Source organism: Puma concolor, chromosome E3 (assembly GCF_028749965.1).
Source record: "Puma concolor isolate L17-30 chromosome E3, mPumCon1.1.hap2, whole genome shotgun sequence".
NCBI lineage: Eukaryota > Metazoa > Chordata > Mammalia > Carnivora > Felidae > Puma > Puma concolor.
Genome location: NC_141682.1, coordinates 29,815,122 through 29,837,212, shown reverse-complemented (window position 1 = coordinate 29,837,212; position 22,091 = coordinate 29,815,122). Strand labels below are relative to the sequence as shown.

The following is a 22,091-nucleotide window of genomic DNA, read 5'->3' as shown; positions in this document are numbered from 1 at the left end:
ATGCAATTGATTGATTAGTAGTGGTAATCATTACAATAGTTAATATCCATTGCCACTCTCTGTGTGACAGGTACACCTCTAAAGCCTTACTTAAAGTTGTCACCAACAACCCGATGAGGTAGATACTCACACAGCAATCATCTAAAGTAAAATTTCAGGGTGCCTGGGTGGCTCAGTCAGTTAGGCGTCCAATTTCAGCTCAGGTCATGATCTTGGGGGTTGTGTGTTTAGACCCCGTATTGGGCTCTGTGCTGACAGCTCAGAGCCTGGAACCTGCTTAGGATTCTGTGTCTCCTACTCTCTCTGCCCCTCCCCCACTTCTTATCACTCACTCTCTCTCTCTCTCTCTGTCTCTCAAAACTAAATATTAAGAAATATGTATATAAGGTAAAATTTCATTGAAAAACGTGTACTGAAATTGGGTACTACACTGTGCTGGAAAGGATGTGGGGAAACAGGGGCATCACCATTCCTCGCTGGAATGTGGGTGTATTGGCCCCACCTTCTCAGAAGGCTATTTGGCAATATCTAGTCAATCTTTCACACCCTATGACCCATCAATTCCAGTTTTAGAAATGTGTCTCACACATACACTCACATCTAATTACCAACGATGTGTGCATAAGAATATTCAGTGTAGCCCTGTTTATAGTAGACAAAAATCTTTATGTGTCCATCAGAATGGCTGAAATGAAAACAAGCCACGATGACAATACCAAATGCCGGTGAGTGTGCATACATTGCTGGTAGAAATCCAAAGTGGTAGAGTCACTTTGGGAATTGGTTTGGCAACTGCTTATGAAGCCAAACATACACTCACCATTCAACTCGGTAATCCACTCCTCGCTGTTACCCAGGAGAAATAAAAACTTAACGTCTACACAAAAGCCAGTATGAAATAATCGCAGGTCTATTTGTGATCGTCCCACCTGGAAATGACCTAATGCCTTCCAGCTGGTGAATGGATATAAATTAGCTGTAGTATATGCCTGTACCATGGAATAACAAATACTCAATAATAAAAAGGAACCGGTCACTGATAGCTGCAACAACGTGGATGAATCTCAGACGCATTGTGCTTGGTGAAAGAATCAGGACTCAAAAAGCTACATCAGGTATGATTCCACTTACATATTTTGGAAGAGGCAAAGTCTCTTTGGTGTGAACTTTGGAAAAGTGTGTGGAAGGTGGTTGCCAGGGGCTGGGATGAATGAAGGGGACTGTCTATAAAGATGGAATAACATGATTTGGGGAGTCCTGGAACTGTTCTACATCTTGATTGTGACTATGTGATTGTATGCATTTATCAAAAGTCATGTATGAATTCATCAAAATTCATCCTCAGACGGCCCCCAAACTCCCCTACCCTGCACCCTCATCATGGCAGCGCGGCCTCCATACCCTGGGGCTGTGATTCTGTTCACACCAGTGCCCACACTGGATTGCTTCGCAGGACAGAAACCTTACCTGTCTTGCTCATCTCTGGTCGAACAAATATTTATAGAATGAATGAATGAAGTCCCGCAAAGCAACGCATCTCACAGATGAAACTGACATGGAGACAACTAACTGGCCAGAAGCAAGTAGACCGTGTGGTGGGAGTGGAATTATACCCCAGCTTTTCTCTACAGTGACTGACAAAATGCAACCCATGGAGGTTACAGGTTCCGACTTCTGAACTGTGGCACATACATGGTTCTCACCCTGGAATGTTGACATGTGGGAGGTTTTAATGTAGATTTTTTTTTTTTTTTTTTTTTTTTTGCGGGCGTTGGGGAAGGCGGTGGATATTAATGTCAGTCCTTTGGAGGAAGTAAAAAGGATCCGCCAGGTAAAATGAGAATGCCACCTTCTGAACCTTTTGAAAGGTTTTTTTTTTCAGAGGGATGAGCAATACATTTATTCAATGCCTTGTTTACCAAAAGGATTAGGGATTAAGGAATTCTTGAGTAACTCTTGGGTGAAACGTGTTTTATCAGAGGAACCCAGCTGGACAAAGTTGAGTTTAAACGAGTCGAGTGTCTTACGGAGATTTAGTTATGCCCTCCTGGTAGGCATGACTTTTCTTAGGATGTGCAGCAAGAGGCAGTAGAGAGTAGGAAGGGGGGGGGAGAATCCATAGATGGAATTTTACAAATTGGAGACAACTACGTTATAGAAACAGTATCTCCTTGTCAGACAAGTCGAGGCAGCTTTTGAAAATATGACACATTGGGGGCGCCTGGGTGGCTCAGTCGGTTAAGCATACAACTTCAGCTCAGGTCATGATCTCGTGGCTCATGAGTTCGGGCCCCGTGTCAGGCTCTGTGCTGACAGCTCAGAGCCTGGAGCCTGCTCCTGATCTGTGTCTCGCTCTCTCTCTGCTCCTCCCCCACTCACGGTCTGTCTCGCTCTCAAAAATAAACATTAAAAAATTTTTTTTGCGGGGGGGCGCCTGGGTGGTTCAGTCAGTTGAGCGTCCGACTTCGGCTCAGGTCATGATCTCACAGTTCGTGAGTTCGAGCCCCGCGTGGGGCTCTGTGCTGACAGCTCAGAGCCTGGAGCCTGCTTCTGATTCTGTGCCCCCCTCTCTCTCCACCCCACCCCTGCTTGTGCTCTGTCTCTCTCTGTCTTTCAAAAATGAGAAAACATTAAAAAAATTTTTTTTAATAAATTAAAAATAAAAAACAATAATTTTTTTTTTAATTTGAAAATATGACATGCCTCCACATCGGCCATTCATGGCCACCAAGACGATGGCAACCGCTTCCGAACTGCTGATTCAAAGGGATGGGCCTGAAATCCCAGGGGAATTCAAATTCAAATTCAAATCCCTCCTTTCTGGATTTATGAAGGGGGAAAGTTGCTTCTTTCTGTCTTTATGTGCAATATTGTTGCTCTGAGCACACTCCAAAAAAACAGGAGTGGCCGTTGGTTTTGAAGTACTCACCCCTATACTAGATACTGTGTGAGACATTTTGTGGGCACCACTGAATCCATTCCCAGGAGGCTGGTGCTACCGTTATCCTGATTTAAAGGTGAGACTGAGAAATTGAAGCGACCTGCGCAAGTTCAGACAGCTGGGCCGAGTCTCAACCACATTCACAGTCTGATGCCAGGTCCTAGGGTTTCCTCTGCTCACGTGGACAGATGGTTTCATATTCCAGCTGGATGAGACGAACCTGTGCTGGGCGGTTGCTGCAATGGGCTCACAGCTCTGCACACTGAGGACTTTTGCATGCTGGAAAAGAATATGGGACCCCGTTGATGCCCTCCCCCAAACCTCCCCCAGTTTTCCTAATCTTTGTTCCCTGAAGGGCTTCCCTTTCCTCTCTGACGTTGTGAGAATATACACACTAAAACGAAAGCAGAGAGGGGTCAGGCACTTTGCTCGAGGCCACGTAGGGGACTGGTGGCACAGAGCCAGTCTGGAACCCAGCCAGGCAAGGGGATACCTGGATGGGTCACCCTGCTGCTGGCTCTGCTGGTCACCGTCACTGGCTCTTGATGACATTCTCACAAACACATCCTTGGCCCCCTGCAGCTCTGATGGACCTACCTGTGACACCACGGCGGGGTCCTCAGAAGGGGGAGTGAGTGCTGGTTGGGTATGGGTGCCTCAAGCATGAAACCAAAGGAAGGCAGAAAAGGCCTTTACCAGCTCCCCCTTCACCTTGGTCAGCTCGTGCCCTGGGCGCTCATCGTTCTGGAGATGCTTCTTGTTCGCAAGCGGGACGATGGGCATGTTGGGGCGGAATCGCTTGACTTCCGGACTCCATTTTTCTATGATGTTTTCTAAACTATTAAGCCTGTCAGCAGAGAAATGCGTCAGGAGAGCATGAGTGTCCAGGTAGGAGAGGGGCCTCCAGTGATCACAATCTTCCTGCCCAGCTGTGTGCCACAAAGCCCGCTCGACCCCGTTTCCATCCACTTTGACATCTGCCGCATGGTTCTCAGCCACTGTGGGTCCATACACCTCTGGGGACTGGTTCTTACTGAAGACACTGCACAGGGCTTACTGGCCAATGAGGAAGACAGCAAGTAGTAAAATATTTAATTACAAACTGATATGGTAGTGTAATTCATACAGAGACCTGGAGGGCCCTGCCCTACAACTGAGGAGGTGGTTGGGGAAAGTTTCTATATCAGCATCTATTTTTCTGTGTAACAGCCATCCCCAAACTTAGTGGCTTAAAACAGCAATGTTTATTTTTGTCTACAAAGCTGCAATTTGGGCAGAATCTGGCCTGGACAGCAAGACTGCGCCCCACATGGCATCAGCCAGGGGCAGCTTGACTGGGATGGTTGGGTCTACTTTCTTAAGGATACAATTTACGGGGCGCCTGGGTGGCGCAGTCGGTTAAGCGTCCGACTTCAGCCAGGTCACGATCTCGCGGTCCGTGAGTTCGAGCCCCGCGTCAGGCTCTGGGCTGATGGCTCGGAGCCTGGAGCCTGTTTCCGATTCTGTGTCTCCCTCTCTCTCTGCCCCTCCCCCGTTCATGCTCTGTCTCTCTCTGTCCCAAAAATAAAATAAATAAACGTTGAAAAAAAAATTAAAAAAAAAAGGATACAACTTACCATAACACTCACCCTTTTCAATTCTACAACTCAGTGGTTTTTAGTAGGTCCACAAGGTTGTGCAGCCATCATCAGGATCTGATTCCAGGACATTCTTATTTCCCTAAAAAGAAATCTTGTGCCCATTAAAAGTCACTCCCCATGCGTCCCTCTCTCCAGCCCCTGGCAATCCCTACTCTACTTTCTGTCCCTATAGGGGTTAACATTCTGGGGATTTCATATAAATAGAAACATACAATATGTGGTCTCTTGTGTCTGTCAACTTTCTGGAGGATCCACTTTTTTTTTTTTAATTTTTTTTAACGTTTATTTATTTTTGAGACAGAGAGAGACAGAGCATGAACAGGGGAGGGTCAGAGAGAGGGAGACACAGAATCTGAAACAGGCTCCAGGCTCTGAGCTGTCAGCACAGAGCCCGACGCGGGGCTCGAACTCACGGACCGCGAGATCGTGACCTGAGCCGAAGTCGGCCGCTTAACCGACTGAGCCACCCAGGTGCCCCTGGAGGATCCACTTTTAAAACGGCTCATCACATGGCTGGCTGGAAAGTCAGTGCCCGCTATCAACTGGCTCTCACGCAGGGATAAGGACCAGGAATCCCAGTTCCCCACCACGGGGACCTTTCCCTGGCTACTCAGGCTTCTGTATGGCCTGGCACCTGGGTTCCAACACTGGGCGTCCCCAGACAACCGGGCAAAAGCTTTCCACCTCTTATGAGAGTCACATAATGTCACTCCTTCCAAAGTCACATAATGGCACTTCGATGGTCGTCTCAAGCTCCCCCGGATTCAGGGCAAGGGAACACAGACCACCCGTCTCAATGGGCAGTGTCAGAGTCATCTTACAAGATCAGCGTGTGCTATGGGAGTTACAGTTGTATATACAAAACTGTCACTGCTTTCCTGGGGAAGTGCTGTTCGAGCTGAGAGCTAACGGATAAGCAGGTGTTAGCTAGGCACCGTGGTGGACGAGCGTTCCAGGAATATGGAACTGCATGTGGCAAGGCCCTGAGGTGAAACAGTGAGGACACGGGAGGAAGTGAAAGCGCCAAGTGCCAGGGTCAGAGAGACACTGAATTTGAAAGGACAGATTGCACAGGGCTTTGTCTGTCTGCTCAGGTTCCAGTGTCCGTTCTTCCAGAATGGTCAGCACCCCAGAGAGCCACTGGGGAGCTATTAACTTCCCTCTCAAACCCCCCTTGCACTGGGGCTGTGGACAGTGGACAGAAGACCCAGTTTTGGCCACTGAGGACATTCCTCACGAGCACAGCAGCCTCAGCAATCGGTTCAGGAACGGACGTGTGACCCAAGCAGGGCCAATGAGATTCAAACCCAAGACATCAGCGGGAGCTATTGGACAAGGGATATAGTCTTTCTTTGGGAGTTATTAGGAGAAATATAGCTGAAAGTTATGGGTGTCGTCTTGTCTGTGAGTGAGGAGAACCTGACTGACAATGTCACCAACAAAGAGAAAGCCAGAACCAAGTGATGGAGACTGTTGAGCTCCTGGACCGTGACTGAGGCCAAATTTACTGCTGGACATTTTAGATACAGGAGTCAATAAATTTTGGTTTAAGCTGATTGATTAGACTTAAACATTTTTTTTTATGTTTATTTTTGAGAGAGAGAAAGAGACAGAGAGAGCGTGAGCGGGAAAGGGGCAGAGAGAGAGGCAGAATCCCACGCAGGATCCAGGCTCTGGACTCTCGGCACAGAGTCTGTCGCGGGGCTTGAACCCACAAACCGTGGGACCATGACCTGAGCAGAAGTTGGACGCTCAACCGAGGGGGCCACCCAGGCGCCCCTTATTAGACTTTTCGTGCAGATGAAATCTCTTCATTGGTAAGAAAAATTCATATGAAACATAACTAGAAGTACAGATGCTTGGCAGGTTTAAAAGCTGATTCATGCCTTTGTCCCTGGCCCCCTTTCTTCATATTCTCACGGATTTCTCCAAGGCTGCTGTGGGTATATGTGGTGGCGTTAAGGAGATTCTGGAGGCACCCCTCTTGGCAAACAACTTTTTAAAAAAAAACCCCTTCCTTGGACTCAACCACATACAGGGAAGAACACAGGCTGAAAACTTCAGCCCCCAACTACCTACCCGGTGGGGAGCATTTATTCAGGGCACAGTGCAAAATTGCGTGTCAGTGGCGTTCTCATAGAGGGACACCATTTTCTAAAGGGTTGGTGAGGTGACCCAAGCCGTTTCAAAGATCACATTCAAACACCACGATGGTCAGAGGAGAAAAGAACAACCTGTAGAATCTCCCCCAGAGATCCAAGGACTTCCCCACAAACACTTAGCAAAACTCTCCTCATGTTGGGTCTCCTTTCTATTCATTTCTTAACTTATTGAGGTGAAATTCACATAACGTAAAAATCACCATTTTAAAAGATACAATTCAGTGCCTTTTAACACATTCACCATGTTGCATGACCATCACCACTATCTACATCAGAGCATTTTCATCACCCCAAGGGGAAACCCTATCCCCATTGAGCAGACTCCCCCCACTCCCTGGGACTGTTATGACCAAAGAGGCTGGGAACATTCAGGTTCAGGTTAATGTGTGAACACGTGTTTCCCATTCTGAGATGTATACCCAGGTGTGGGAGTGCCAGATCACCTGGCAAGTCTCTGTGTACCTTTTTGAGGAACCGCCAGGCTGTTTTCCACAGGGACTGCAGTATTTCACGTTCCTAGCGATGTCTAAGGGCTCCAATTTCTCCACATCCAAAGGATTGTTCTTTCTTTTTGTTTGTTTGTTTTACTACAGTCATCCTAGTGTGGGTGAAGCGTCTTGCTGTGGTTTTATTGGCATTTTCCTGGTAGCTAATGGTGTTGAGCCTCTTGGCATGTGTTTGTTGGCCATTCGAGTATCTTCTTTGGAGAAATGTCTTTTCAAACATCTGGCCCATATTTTTTAAAGCTCATTTATTTATTTTGAGAGAGAGAGAGAGACAGAGGAGGTGGAGGGGCAGAGAGAGAATCCTGAGCAGGCTCTACACTGTCAGCATGGAACCTTGGAACCTCATGCGATGCTCGAACCCGCAAACCATGAGATCATGACCTGAGCTGAAACCAAGGGTCAGATGCCTAACCAACCGAGCCACCCAGGTGCCCCAACCCTTGGTCCATTTTTAAACGGAGTTAGTTGTTTTCTTCTTCTTGAGTTGTAATCATTGTCTTTTGGGGTTTTGTTTTGTTTTGTTTTGTTTTGTTTTTTGTTTTAGAATATTCTGGGTATCAGAGCCATAGCAAATGTACGATTTGCAAATATTTTCTCCTATTCTGTGGGCTGTCTTTTGACTCTCCTGACAGCGTGCTCTCATGCACAAACGTTTTCAGTTTTGATAAATAGGAAATTATTGATTATTGTTGCTACTAATCTTTTTTTGTTGCTGCTTGGGCTTCTGTGCCACGGATAAGAAACCATGGCCAATCCCAGATCATGAAGACTTGCCTCTAGGTTTTGGTCTAAGTATTTTATAGTTTTAACTCTTATATTTAGGTTGTTGATCCATTTTGAGTTAGTTTTGGTAAATTATGTTTGTTCAAGATCCAGCTTCTGTCTTTTGTGTGTGTGCAAACAAGGTGAGTTCAAGGTCCAGCTTCCGTCTTTTGCGTGTGGATGTCCAGTTGTTCCATGATCATTTTGTGGAACAGATTGTTCTTTCCCCCAATGAATGGTCTTGGTGTTCTTGTCAAAATCCATGAACCGTGGACGTACAGGCTTATTTCCAGAATCTCAACTCTATTCCATTCATCTACATGTGTATCCTTATGCTGCTATCAAACTGTTTGGGTATTGTGGCTTCGTAGTAAAGTTTTTTATTTCTTTATTTTTTTTTAATGTTTGTTTATTTTTGAGAGAGAGACAGAGAGTGAGTGGGGTCAGGGCAGAGAGAGAGGGAGACACAGAATCCGAAGCAGGCTCCAGGCTCTGAGCTGTCAGTACAGAGCCTGACACGGGGCCTGAACTCATGAACCATGAGATCGTGACCTGAGCTGAAGTCGGACGCTTAACTGACTGAGCCACCCAGGTGCCCCTTCGTAGTGAGGTTTAAACCATGAAGTTGAGTTTTCCAACTTTGGTCTTTCCCAAGATTCTCTTGGCATTTCAGGGTCCCTTAAAATACCATACAAATTTTAGATTTGGCTTTTTCGTGTCTGCTAAAAAGGACAGTGGGATTTTTATAGGGAGTGCATGAAATCAGTAGATTGCTTTTGTATACTGTTGCCATTTTAATGCTATTAAGTCTTCTGGTCCATAAACACACAAAAGACCTATTTATTTAGGTCTTCTTGAATTTCTTTCAGCAACGTTTTGTAGTTTAGGAGGCCAAGTATCAGACAACTCGGGATGGCCTCTATACCTGAGAGCCCACTGAAACTATTCAAACTAGCCAATCCAAAACCTGTTTACTCTGCCTCTCCCATTTCTTCCCTCTGAAACTCCAACAAAGGGTCTTTCTTGCCCATGGGTACCCCTTATCCTGACTGACCCAGGCCTTCTCTGCGTGCTCCCTACCCCATGATATGGCATGCCCCTCTCTTGGCATCTGTGGGTCTAATAAACTATCTTTTCTTTCTTTACTAAAAATCTTTTTTAAATGTTTACTTTTATTTAAAAAAATTTTTTTTCAACGTTTATTTATTTTTGGGACAGAGAGAGACAGAGCATGAACAGGGGAGGGGCAGAGAGAGAGGGAGACACAGAATCGGAAACAGGCTCCAGGCTCTGAGCCATCAGCCCAGAGCCCGACGCGGGGCTCGAACTCACGGACCGCGAGATCGTGACCTGGCTGAAGTCGGACGCTTAACCGACTGCGCCACCCAGGCGCCCCAAATGTTTACTTTTGAAGGACGGACAGAGTGCGGGGTGGGGGCACAGAGATAGAGGGAGACACAGAATCCGAAGCAGGCTCCAGGCTCTGAGCTGTCAGCACAGAGTCCAATGCGGGGCTTGAACCCACAAGTTGTAAGATCATGACCCAAGCCAAAGTCGGATGCTCAATGGACTGAGCCACCCAGGCGCCCCAATAAACTTTTCTTCAATGGCAGTCCTCTCAGGATCTGTTGGCCTCATCATACCCGAATAATAATAAAGCCTGCACTATAAAATATTCAAGGGCAATGTTGACCAGAATTAGCAAAAGTAGACATTCTTGTCTTGTTCCCAATCTTAGGGGGAAAGCTTTAAGTCTCCCACCACTGCATGTGAGAAGGGTTTTTCTTATATGCCCCTTATGACGTTAACGTAGTTCCCTTCCAGTTGTGGAGTATTCTGATCATGAAAGGGTGTTGGATTTTATCAGACGCTTTTTTTTCTGCCTCGCCTGAGATGTTCATGTGGTTTTTCTCCCCCTCCATTCTATTGACGTGATGTTTTTGAGTGGGATGTTGCATATATGCCTGTTGGGTCTAATTACTTTGGAGTGTTGTTCAAGTTGTCTCTCTCCTTGTTCGTTTACTTATTTATTTATTAAAAACTTTTTTTAAATGTTTATTTTTCTTTTTGAGAGAGATACAGAGTACAAGCAGTGGAGGGGCAGAGAGAGAAGGAGGCACAGAATCCAAAGCAGGCTCCAGGCTCTGAGCTGTCAGCACAGAGCCCAACATGGGCCTTGAACCCATGCACCACAAGATCACGACCTGAGTTGAAGTCAGATGCTCAACTGACTGAGCCATCCAGGCGCCAGCGCCCCTCCCCTTATTTATTTTTTATCTAGCAGTTCTATCCATTATTGAAAGTAGGGTGTTGTAGTTTCCAACTATTATTGTTGAACCATTTCTCCTTCAACTCTGGCAGTTGTTATTTCATATATTTCAGAGTACATATAGATTAATCTTTGTGACATATTCTTAATGGATTTACCCTTTTATCATTACATAATGTCCTTTGTCTCTTGTAACAGTTTCTTATTAAAGTCTATTTTTCTTTCTCTCTCTCTTTTTTTTTTTTTTTTTTTTTTTAAGATTTTACTTTTAAGTAACCTCTACACCTAATGTGGGGCTCAAACTTACAACCCCGGGATCAAGAGTTGCATGCTTCACTGACTGAGCCAGCCAGGTGCGCCTAAAGTCTACTTTTCTGCTATCGGTATAACCATTGTTTACAATGGATTATCTTTTTCTATCCTTTGTCTTTCAGTCTGTTTATGTCTTTGGATCTCTTTTGAGGGTAATGTTGGTTCCTATTATTTTACTACTCTGTCAACTTGCTCCTTAACTGCAGAGTTTAATCCACTTGCATTGAACGCGATTACTGATAAGACTTACTTCGGTTTTGCTATTTGTTTTCTCTGTGTCATTATCTTTTTTGTTCCTCAGTTCCCCCATGACTGCCTACTTTTTTATTAGATAGAGGTTGTCTAGTATACCATTTTGATTCCTATATCTCTTGTACTATATATTTTTCAGTTATGTTCTTAGAGGTTGCCCTGGAAACTACAATTAACATCTTAATTTAAAACAAGCTGGTTAGAATGAGTACCAACTTAGCTTCAATAATGTATGAAAATCTTACTCCTACCCAAGCCTCAGTTTCCTCACCTGAACAGGGAGGGTCAAATCAGAAGAGAAGGTACATCTAACAGTCAGGGGAGTGCTTGGTGACCAATCAGTGGCAGCTGATTATTGTGGTTATTATTATTGGTGGTGCCACCAATGAGCAAATTATCAATCTATCTTTGCCTCTGCTTCCTGACCTAGGGAGCTGGGATATTGATATACAGAACTTGCCTACAGGATTGTTATGAGGATCAGACAGAGTAGAAAGTGTTTTGAATGCTGCTGGGCATATGTAAGTACACAACAAACGTTAGTTATTACTATTATTTATTCTTTGTCACTGTTTTACACACAAGGAACTACTTAGAACAGCTTGAATATGCTCCATTGTTTGCAGCTCCCATGCGATTTTCTTTGCTGTGCCTTCTGCCTAGGACGCCACCCTCCCCCCCCCCCCCATTTCCCTAGGTCAAAACCCCAATTGTGTCTTCTCTGGCCCCAACATCACTGTCGCTGGTGTCGGTGAAACGTTCCCTCATCCCCTCATTGGGATTTTATTGATCCGTCTTGCGATACTTATTTCTGGCTTTGTGCAAAAATCTATTTGTCTCCTGTCCTCTCGAAGGAGCCCCTCTCTCTACTTCAGGTAACATGTAAACCAGAGCAGACCCCCATTAGACACCTGTTACCCTAAAGAGGCCAGAGCCATTTTTAGAAGGAACCAGATAAGGCCTGCTTGGAGTCAGGGAAAGCAAGCAACTGATCCCTTTGGTGACTCCCATCTGTCTGTTGCCAAGACACAGAATAAATGCACTGATAGGGACAAATTCTTGTGGTTTAAGGAGTTGCTGATTAGTAACCTCCTGTCTAGGGGAGAGACTTTACCACACCAGTGGCTTCATCATTGCCTACTGGGGGAAGCCCTGTGGGGCTTTATCAAGGACAAAGCTGAGGAACCTCCCCACGCAGTTAAACTGACGGAAACACAATGGACCCATTGCTACAAAGGAAGGCAAACAAACAGCCGGCCCAGGCAGGGACCTTTCCCTCAGTGGAGATGTTTGAATTCCTTTCTGGGAAGTGGATAAGACAGCCACCAGAGCTCAAGACCTCCCACTCTTCATTTGCAAACTGAAATGCTTTGGGGCATCTTCCTTAGACAAGAGTGTTATGAACTCTTGTTAATTTCGGGACTAAAATGAACAACAGTCCTTGCAAGGCCTGCTGGTTGCCAGACCCACCAAAGGTGTTATCCCCACAAATTCCCCCTTCCCATGAAGGAAGGAGGCACCCAGCTGACTCAGTGGAACATCGGCTCTTGATCTCTGGGTTGTGAGTTCAAGCCCCACGTTGGGTGTGGAGCCTACTTAAAAAAAAAAATTTTTTTTTAACTTAAAAAAAAATTATAAAAAGAATGACTGGAAGGGGCAGGTTCCCCCTGAGGTTTCGAGTCCTTACCTTCCCAGTGAAACCTACCCCAACCACCCTCCTGGAAATTGCATCCTGCCTCCACCCGCACCCCACATTCCCAAGTTCACAAAGCAGCCCTCACCACCCTCTAATGTGCTATATGATTTAAGTTATTACATATGTTTGTTAATTGTCTGACGCTCCCCCACACTCCCCCAGGGACACATCCTCAAAGGTGGGGATATCACTCACAATATATCAATCCTATATCATCATCCACTTAACCAGTCCCCCGATGGGCACTTAAGTTGTTGCCAAACTTTTGCAATTATAAACATACTGTGGCGAACACCCCTGGGCACATGTCTGTGCATATCTGTGTGTTTATACTGTGAAGAGATTCTTCTGTACAGAATTGCTAAGTCAAAGTACCAAGAGTCTAAATATTGACAGATACTGTGAACAGCTCTTCCAAAGAGACCATCCATCTAGGCTCCCACCCATGGTGTATGAGAGGGCTCAGTAAGGATTGGGCAAACTGGGGATACTGGTGGGGAAGGTCCCACCTCCTTATACTGATGAACTGGTCAAGTTTACAGCTGTAGACTCTTCAGGTCCAAGGGACATAAAAGTTCACCTTGCTCTCATCCAAATCTCCTCCCAAGGCAACAAGCCTCTCCAACAGAGCCTTATTTTGAATTCTCCTCTTGTCAACGGCTGGGGTCAGACTCCGCATCTACGGTCTTCAGGAGAAACCGCCACTGCCAGAGGTCTTGTTACTTCCAGTAAGTTCATTGTATCACTGGATCAAAATCTACTTCTCTGAAACCCCACCGCACCTACCCTAGCTCCGTTCTTGGGAACAATTCAAACAAGGCTAGTCCTTTTCCACGTGGCAGCCCTTAAGATATTTGGAGACTGTGTAAAATCTCTTCTAACTCTTCTCCTCCTGGAGTAAATCTCCCTGACTCCAGCCAGACTCATCCCCTCAGTATGAACATGCTTGATCCAGACGTCCTTGAGCTTGGTGGCCAAGAATGAGCTTGAGGGGCCTCCAGGCCTGGGTTCAAGTCCCTGTTCCCACACTTCCCAGCTGTCTGACTTTGGCCAAGGGAGCTTCCTCCCTTGGAATATTTTTATAACAATAGTACCCACCTGGTAGGGTTACCAGTTGGGCTGCTTTCCTGCATAAAAAGCAATCTAACACGATATTTTATGATTGTGTTGGCATAAAGACAAATACAATAAAGGCAGGGCCCTATTTATCATTTTATTCTGATTCTAAATAGTTAAACTATTTTTCACAGGGCCCTAAAAGTAAGTATCATGGCTTAGGCACTCTGCCTTCTGTCACTGGATGAGTACATGGGCTCTGGTTCCTGGGAGAAGAAGAGAAAACAGGTATAGTATATAAAATGCTTAGCATAGCACAACTTAATAAATGATGATCAAAAATTCTATTTGAAAATATATGCATATGGTAAAAAAAAAAATTCACACAGTTCAAAAGAGTGAAAAGCAAGACTCCCTCCTATACCCAACGAGTACCTACGAAAAAGATCCAGGGGCACCTGGGTGGCTTAGTCAGTTAAGCATCCAACTCTTGGTTTCAGCCCAGGTCATGATCTCATAGTTCGTGAGTTCTAGCCCCACATCACGAGGCCTTCTTGGGATTCTCTCTCTCCTCCACTCTCTGCCCATCCCCTGCTTACTCTCTCTGTCTCTCTCTCTCTCAAAATAAATAAATAAACTTTAAAAAGTTTAGTCTCACAGAAGAGGTACTAAACCTCTTTGAAATATTGTAGAAAAAAATTTTTGAGAGACATTAAAGAAGACCGAAATCAATGAAGAGTTATATACCATGTTAATTGATTAGGAGATTCAAGATTTAAAGGTGTTAATTCTCCCTGATAATGATTATGGATCAAATGCAACCCCGATCAAAAGTTCAGCTTTTTTTTTTTTTTTTTCTCCAGAACTTGACAATCTGATTCCAAAACGTACACGGGAATGGAAAGAGGCAAAAATCGCGAGACACTCTTGGTTGGGGGGGAAACCAAAGTGAAAGATTTGCTTTATTGGATATCAAGACTTACCATAAGACTTAAATAAGACACAGAGATCACTAGCAATAAGGAAATAGGTTAATAAATTCAACTGAACTGAATTTAGAAACTCTTGCTCGAAAGAAACTTCTTCAAAAACAGGTTAGGAAAAAGGTCTTTCTACCCCCCTGACCTCCAAACCCCTCCCTCCAAATATCCTGTGGCTACCAGGGGCTCGTAAGGCCTTTCAGAGATGTCCTACGTTCGCAGTAGTGTTAATGAATACATACGTGGCCACCTTTCCCTGGATAATCAGTACCAACCTTACATCAAAGGTTTGACTGGGGAAGCAGAATCGGTGTGAGTCCTTACTACTCATAATAAGGGGTCTGTTTTGAGAATTAAATCTTACACGATCGTGGGAGCTGGTGGAGAATTCAGTAGACAGTTGCTGTGTCTTTATTGGATGGTGGACCTCAAGTTGCTGTGGTATCAGCAACGCCAGCAGTTGGGGGACAAAAGAGCTAGCTAGACATGATGTTGTTGAGGAGAAGGAAGAGAAACCAGAAACCGCGTCCATTTTTGATGCTGCCTTTTCTATTACAGCCATTCCAGAACATACAGTGTGGTATCTCGTTGTGGTTTGATGAAATATTCTGAGATAAGTTACAGAAGTCATGAGTTCACGTTCATGCGACTCCCAGTCACATCTACAAAACATGATCATGTCCCTCAGCTCTGAAAAATTTTCCTTCATATTATTTCTTTGATAAATTTCTCTCCTTTGTTTTTCCAGTTTTATTTTTGAGAAATTGTGATTCTTTAGATGTTAGGCCTTCTGTTGTGAGCTTCTAATGTCCTCTTTTCTCTTCTCTCTGAAAGACGTCCTCAGTTTTTTCTTCCCCTTGTTTCACTGAATATTTTTTACTTTTTGATTTCTTCTTTCTCAGAGCCTTTTTTGTTGTTGTTGTTCCCTGAATGTTCCTTTTGAAAGATACCTTGTTCATGTTTTAGGTATGATATATCATCTGTTATCTCTCTACGATGTTTACAGTAGCTTTTCGGAACTTGATTACCCTCATTGTTTCTCCAAATCCCTTTTTGCTAATTGTTTTGGATTTGTCTTTCATAATAACAGCTTTTCTCAGATGTCTGGACTCTTTGGCTGCCTGTTCATGTTCTAGAGTGAGACACGAAAAGCTTCTGGAAAGGTCTGCAGTGAAGAGAGATTTGTAGACCAGTCGGTTCCATTGTAGGGAGATGTGAGGGATACAGGTTTATCATTGGAGAGCTTATCAAATGTCAGTATCTGTAGATCTTCCTCTCGGACCACTCAGTTTCCTGGAGAAGAATTCTGCAATTTCCTCCATGAAGGTTGTGGTAGTTATTGGTTTTATTTACCAAGTATTTTTTTTGTCTCCCTCCTTTCAATCACATCTGAACCCTTGAAGTTGGCCTGGACCGCATGAATAGTTCTAACCAATGGCCAAGTAATGTTTTACAAAGGTGCCAACATCAATCCTTGAGGGAAAGAACAGTCTTTTCAATGAATGGTCCTGGGACAACCAGATATGTGTGTGCAAAAGAGTGAATTTGGACCCCTACCTCACGCCATAAACAAAAATTAATTCAAAATGGATCAGTGATCTAAATATAAGAGCTGAAACTATAACACTCTTAGAAAACATTGAGGTGAATCCTCATGATCATGGATTTGCTGGTGGACTCTTAGGACACCAAAAGCCCAGGCAACAACAAAAAAATAGAAAAATTGGACTTTCACAAATTAAAAACTTCTGTGCATTAAAAGACATTATCTAGAAAATGAAAAGACAACCAACAAAATGGGAAAAAGTATTTGCCAATCATATATCTGATAAAGACCTAGCATCCAGAATATATGCAGAACACTTAACCCAATGACAAAAAAGCAGACAACCCAATGAAAACACGGGCAACAGACTTAGAATAGACACTCCAAAGAAGACAGGCAAATGGTCAGCCAGTACATAACAAAATGCTCCACATCATTAGTCATCAAGGAAATGCACATACACCCAGGAGGTTACCTACAATGAAAACAAACAACCCAACAGAAAATAACAAGTGTTGGTGAGGGTGGGACGAAATCAAAACCCTCATACATTGCTAGTGGGAATGTAAAATGGTTCAGCTGCTGTGGAAAACATTGATTCCTCAAAAACTTAAAACACAGAGTTACCCACGACCCAGCAATTCCACTCCTAGGTAGCCACCTAAAATACTAAAAACAGGTACTCAAACAAATATGCATGGACACCCATGTTGATAGCAGCACTGCTCGCAAGAGCTGAAAGATGGAGACAGTACAGATGTCCGTCAGCTAATGAACCGTCAAACAAATCATGGTGTGTGCGCACAATGGAGTATCACCCAGCCATTGAAATGATGAACTTCTGACACATGTTATGACATGGACGGACATCAAAAACATTATGCTAAGTGAAAGGAGCCAGAACAAAGGTCACAGAGTATATGATTCCATTTAGAGTTGATCCTCAATATTCATGGTAGTAATGCTCAATAAAGCATTACACTGAATTAGCAGGTACTGAGCTGTTGTTCCTAGGGGAAATACAGTTCCTAAGGGAAATGTGAGCCTCTGGCCACAACATGTTTATGAACTAATGAATACATAACCCCTTGATTTCTGTGTGTTTCTTTTTAAAGAAATCATATTGGGGCACATGGGTGGCTCAGTCGGTTAAGCATCTGACTTTGGCTCAGGTCATGATCTTGCAGTTTGTGAGTTCAAGCCCTGCACTGGGCTATGTGCTGACAGCTCGGGGCCTGGAGCCTTCTTCTGATTCTGTGTCTCCCTCTCTCTCTCTGCTCTTTCCCTGCTCACGTTCTGTCTCTTTCTCTAATAAATAAATAAACATTTTTTTTAAAAAAGGAAATCACATTGAGGGACGCCTGGGTGGCTGAGTCGGTTAAGCGTCAGACTCTCAATTTTGGCTCAGGTCATAAATCTCACAGTTCCTGGGTTCAAGCCCCACAGTGGGCTCTGAGCTGACAGCTCAGAGACTGGTTGGGATTCTGTCTCCCTCTCTCTCTGCCCCTCCCCTGCTTGTGCTCTTGCTCTCTCTCTTTCTCTCTCTCTCAAAATAAGTAAATAAACTTAAAAAAAATATTGTATATATATTTTTAACTCATTAACATTGAAGTCACAGCCAGTAGATAATAACCCATGCTTGAACAAAGCTTATCTAACCCACATACTTTCATAGCACAGAAGACAGCACTCCAGCACTATGCTTGAGACCATTTTTATTTGTTTGTTTGTTTGTTTAAAAGTTTATTTATTGGGGTGTCTGGGTGGCTCAGTCAGTTGAGCGTCTGACTTCAGCTCAGGTCATGATCTCGCAGTTTGTGGGTTCGAGCCCTGTGTTGGGCTCTGTGCTGACAGCTCACAGCCTGGAACCTGCTTCGGATTCTGTATCCCCCTCTCTCTACGCCCACCCCTGCTTGTGCTCTCTGTCTTTCAAAAATGAATAAACATTAAACAAAAATTAGAGCTCATCTCTTTAAAAAAAATAAAAATAAATAAAAGTTTATTTATTTATTTTGGGAGATAGAGAGTGCATGTGTGTGAGCAATGGAGGGGCAGAGAAAGAGAGAGAGGGAGAGAGAGAATCCCAAGCAGGTTCCGCGCTGTCAGCACAGAGCCCAACGTGGGGCTCCATCTCAGAAACCATGAGATCATGACCCGACCAGAAACCAAGAATCAGAAGCTTAAACGACTGAGCCACCCAGGCACCTCTGGACCACTTCAAACAGTGAAATCACCGACAAAAAGCGCCAATAAAAATGCAAAACACATGGCACCAAATATACCGCAAGAAGGATACTTGTTTAGAGTGTGAGAGCTGAAGGAAAAGGACCACTGCATTGTTTGACCTCAGTTGGGAACATGCGTGTTAAGCAACTCAAATTTTTTGCTACTCTGTACATTTCCGTGAATGACCGTGAAAGCAGCCCCAAGTATTGATTGTGAGATTACAAATAAATTTTAGAGAGTAGGCAAATTCAGAAATATGAAATCCACAAGTAATGAGGGTTAATATCTGTAAAAGATCAGGAACAGGTCAATCCAGAGATATAATGCTGTAAATGGATGTCTGCTGGAGGCCGGGTGGGGAGGGGCCTGGGGAACAACCGTTTATGGGCACGGGATTCTTTCTCGGGCGATCACAGTGTTTCGAACGAAAGAAGGTGATGATTACAGAATATTGTGAAAGTACTAAATACCAGCAAATCGTTTGTTCTGTTTTGTTTTTTAAGATTTAAACATTTTAAGTAATCTCTGCACCCAATGTGGGGCTTGAACTCATACCCCCAAGATCAAGAGTCACGTGCTCTTCTGACTGAGCCAGCCAGGTGCCCCAAGAATTGTGCATTTTTTTAATTAAAAATTTTATTTTACTGTTTATTTATTTTTGAAAGAGAGAGGACAGAGCATGAGCAGGGGTGGGGCAGAGAGAGAGGGAGACACAGAATCCGAAGCGGGCTCCAGGCTCTGAGCGGTCAGTGCAGAGTCCGATGTGGGGCTCGACCCCCCGAACTGTGAGATCACGACCAGAGCTGAATTGGACACTTAACTGGCTGAGCCACCCAGGTGCCCCAAAGTGTTCATTTTTAAATGGTGAATTTGGGGGGCGCTCGGGTGGCTCAGTTGGTAGAGTGTCCAGTGCTTGATTTTGGCTCAGGTCACGATCCTAGGGTCGTGGGATAGAGTCCCATGTCCAGCTCTGTGCTGAGCATGGGGCCCGCTTAAGATTCTTTCCTTCCCTCTGCCCCACTGTTCCTCCTCCCCATTCACATGCTCTCTCTCTCTAAAAAAATAAAAATAAAAATCAATAAATGGTGAATTTTACACTCTGAATTTCATCTAAAAAATGGTATGTGTCGCTTCAAGCTAGAGCATTTAATGACCACTGTGGGACCCTGTGAACCCCTCTTTTCCCTTTGGTGTGGTGTGGTGAGACCACAACTGCTCTAACAGACTGAGTAAATATAGTCCACAAGGACACGAAGCTTGAGCAAAAGTAATGGACCTTAGTTGTTTCGAACTACTGGGTTTCAGGTGTTTTTTGTTACCGCAGCATGACTTAGCCAATCTTGACTTTTAAGAGGTCTTGGCCTGCCTGTCATCATCATGGGAGCAGAATGGGGGTGGGGGCTTGGGGCTCCCCCCGCTTTCCCAGGTACACTCTCCCTGAATCCTTCTGTCTTGAGTTCTACCACCCACTCTTTCCCACACCCTGCCCCTTCCCACATACAGGCTCGCTAATACCTTCTGTCTTATGCTGTGGCTGGGGAAGATGTCACCTGCTCTGTGGGGCGGGAGGAATCCAGCCTTTCCTTGTGCTGACTTCCACGCAGCCCTTCAGGTCTCAGCCTCCACGTGTAACTGTTTCTCAGACTCCTCTGGCCTCTAGGGTAGGGATTAGCTTAGTTCTTGCCGGCCTCCATGCCTGTAGTTCGCTCATTGGCTCACCACTTTTTTTCCATCTGCTAGCATCGTGTGCCCATCCCTCATCTCAGGTTGTTTCGTCTCCTGTTCTCCTTGTCCTCATCAATCGAAACCTTTCTTGTCCCTTGATGGTCATTTCAGAGAGGTTACGAGAGGGAGCAGAGACAAAATGTGTTCACTGTGCTGTGTCTCGCTGGGGTCAGGAGTGTTTTCCTGTTCATTCATCAGGCGTAGACCAGCATCACCATTTCTGGTGGCAGGGTAATGTGCCTTTCTAGGGATATATCCCTCCAGAGGGGTAACTGGCAATGTCTGGAGACATTTTTGGTCATCACAACCAGGAGTGGGGTAGGCTGCTACTAGCATTCAATGAGTAGAGGACAGGGATGCTTCCAAACATCCTGCACTGCTCAGGACAGCCCCGCACAACAAAGACTTATCTGGACCAAATGTCAATAGGGTGGAGGTTGAAAAACTCTGCTCTAAGGGATTTCTACCATCTCGAGAATAAAATTCAGACTCTCTAGTACATCTGCAAGTCCCTAGCCTAGGTTTTCACTACTCCCCTTGGGACACTCTACTCCAGCCACAAGCATCTTCTTTTCATTCCTGGAACCTACCAAGCTTGTTCCTGCCACAGGACCTTCATACTTGCTGTTTCCTAAGCATGAAGCGCTCTTCCCCAGATTTTCTGGTTGCCGACACCCTTTTCATTCAGGTCTCAGCTCACATATCACCTCCCCTGTGAGATTTACCTTGACCAACTCATCTGCCCCTCTGGCCTCAACACTCAACCCTCCCCCTCCCAACCCAAGGAACTTTCTGTAAACAACTGTTTACAGTTGACCCTTGAATAACACAGGTCTGAACCATGGAGGTCCACTTACATGCAGACTTTTTTCTATAAATGTGGTACAGTACTCTAAACGCATTTTCTGTTCCTTATGATCGTCTCTTTTTAAATGTCTATTTATTTATTTTGAGAGAGAGAAAGAGAGAGAGAGAGAGAGAGAATCCCAAGCAGGCTACACACTGTCAGTGCAAAGCCTGGACACCGGGGCTCGATCTCCTGAGCCGAAATCAAGAGCCAGACACTTAACTGACTGAGCCACCCAGGCGCCCCTCTCCTAAAAGAACTTCTAAGAACCATGTTCTCCTTGCACATTTCTTTTTTTCTTTTAATGTTTATTTACCTTTGAGACAGAGAGCGAGTGGGGGAGGTTTGGAGAGAGAGGGAGACACAGAATCCGAAGCAGGCTGCAGGCTCCCAGCAGAGAGCCTGACGTGGGGCTCGAACCCACCAGCCGTGAGATCATGACCCGAGCCGAATGCGGACGCCCAACCGACTGCTCCACCCAGGCGCCCCTCCCCTTGCACATTTCCAAGTTGAATCTACAATTTGTGTATCATAAGTTTAAATAGTGGCAGCCTAATTTCCCAATTATCATATTCATATGTTAGGCTATAACTTTTACTGCACATTTTTAAATACACCTGCCATCACTCTTTAAAAAAACAAAATCTCTGAGCAGAAGCCACCACCCTGGAGCCGCCTGCACCACCCAGCCACGGTCACCCCTGCCGTGGACGGCCAGCCCTTGGGCCTCATCTCCGTGGAGCTGTTTGCAGACAAAGTTCCCAAGCCAGCAAGCGGAAAACTTTCCTGACCTGAGCACTGGGGAGAAAGCATTTGGTTATAAAGCTTCCTGCTTTCTCAGGACGATTCCGGGATGAATGCGCCAGGGCGGTGACGTCACACGCCACGTCGGCATTGGCAAAAGTCCGTGTATGGGGAGAGATCTGATGATGAGAATTTCATCCTGAAGCACGTGGGTCCTGGCATCCTGTCCATGGCAGATGCTGGACCCAATACAAGCGGTTCCCCGTTTTTCATCCCCACCGCCAAGATTGAGTAGTTGGATGGCAAGTGTATGCTCGTTGGCGAGGTGAAAAAGGGCAGGAATATTGCGGAAGCCATGGATTGCTTCGAGTCCAGGAATGGCAAGACCAAGAAGAAGATCACCATTGTGGACTGTGGACAAATCTAA

General features: G+C 45.0%; 1 pseudogene; it reads left to right on the top strand.

Moving 5' to 3' along the window:
• The first annotated feature begins 20,351 nt into the window (after positions 1-20,351).
• On the top strand, positions 20,352-22,091 carry LOC147573098 (peptidyl-prolyl cis-trans isomerase A pseudogene; annotated as a pseudogene).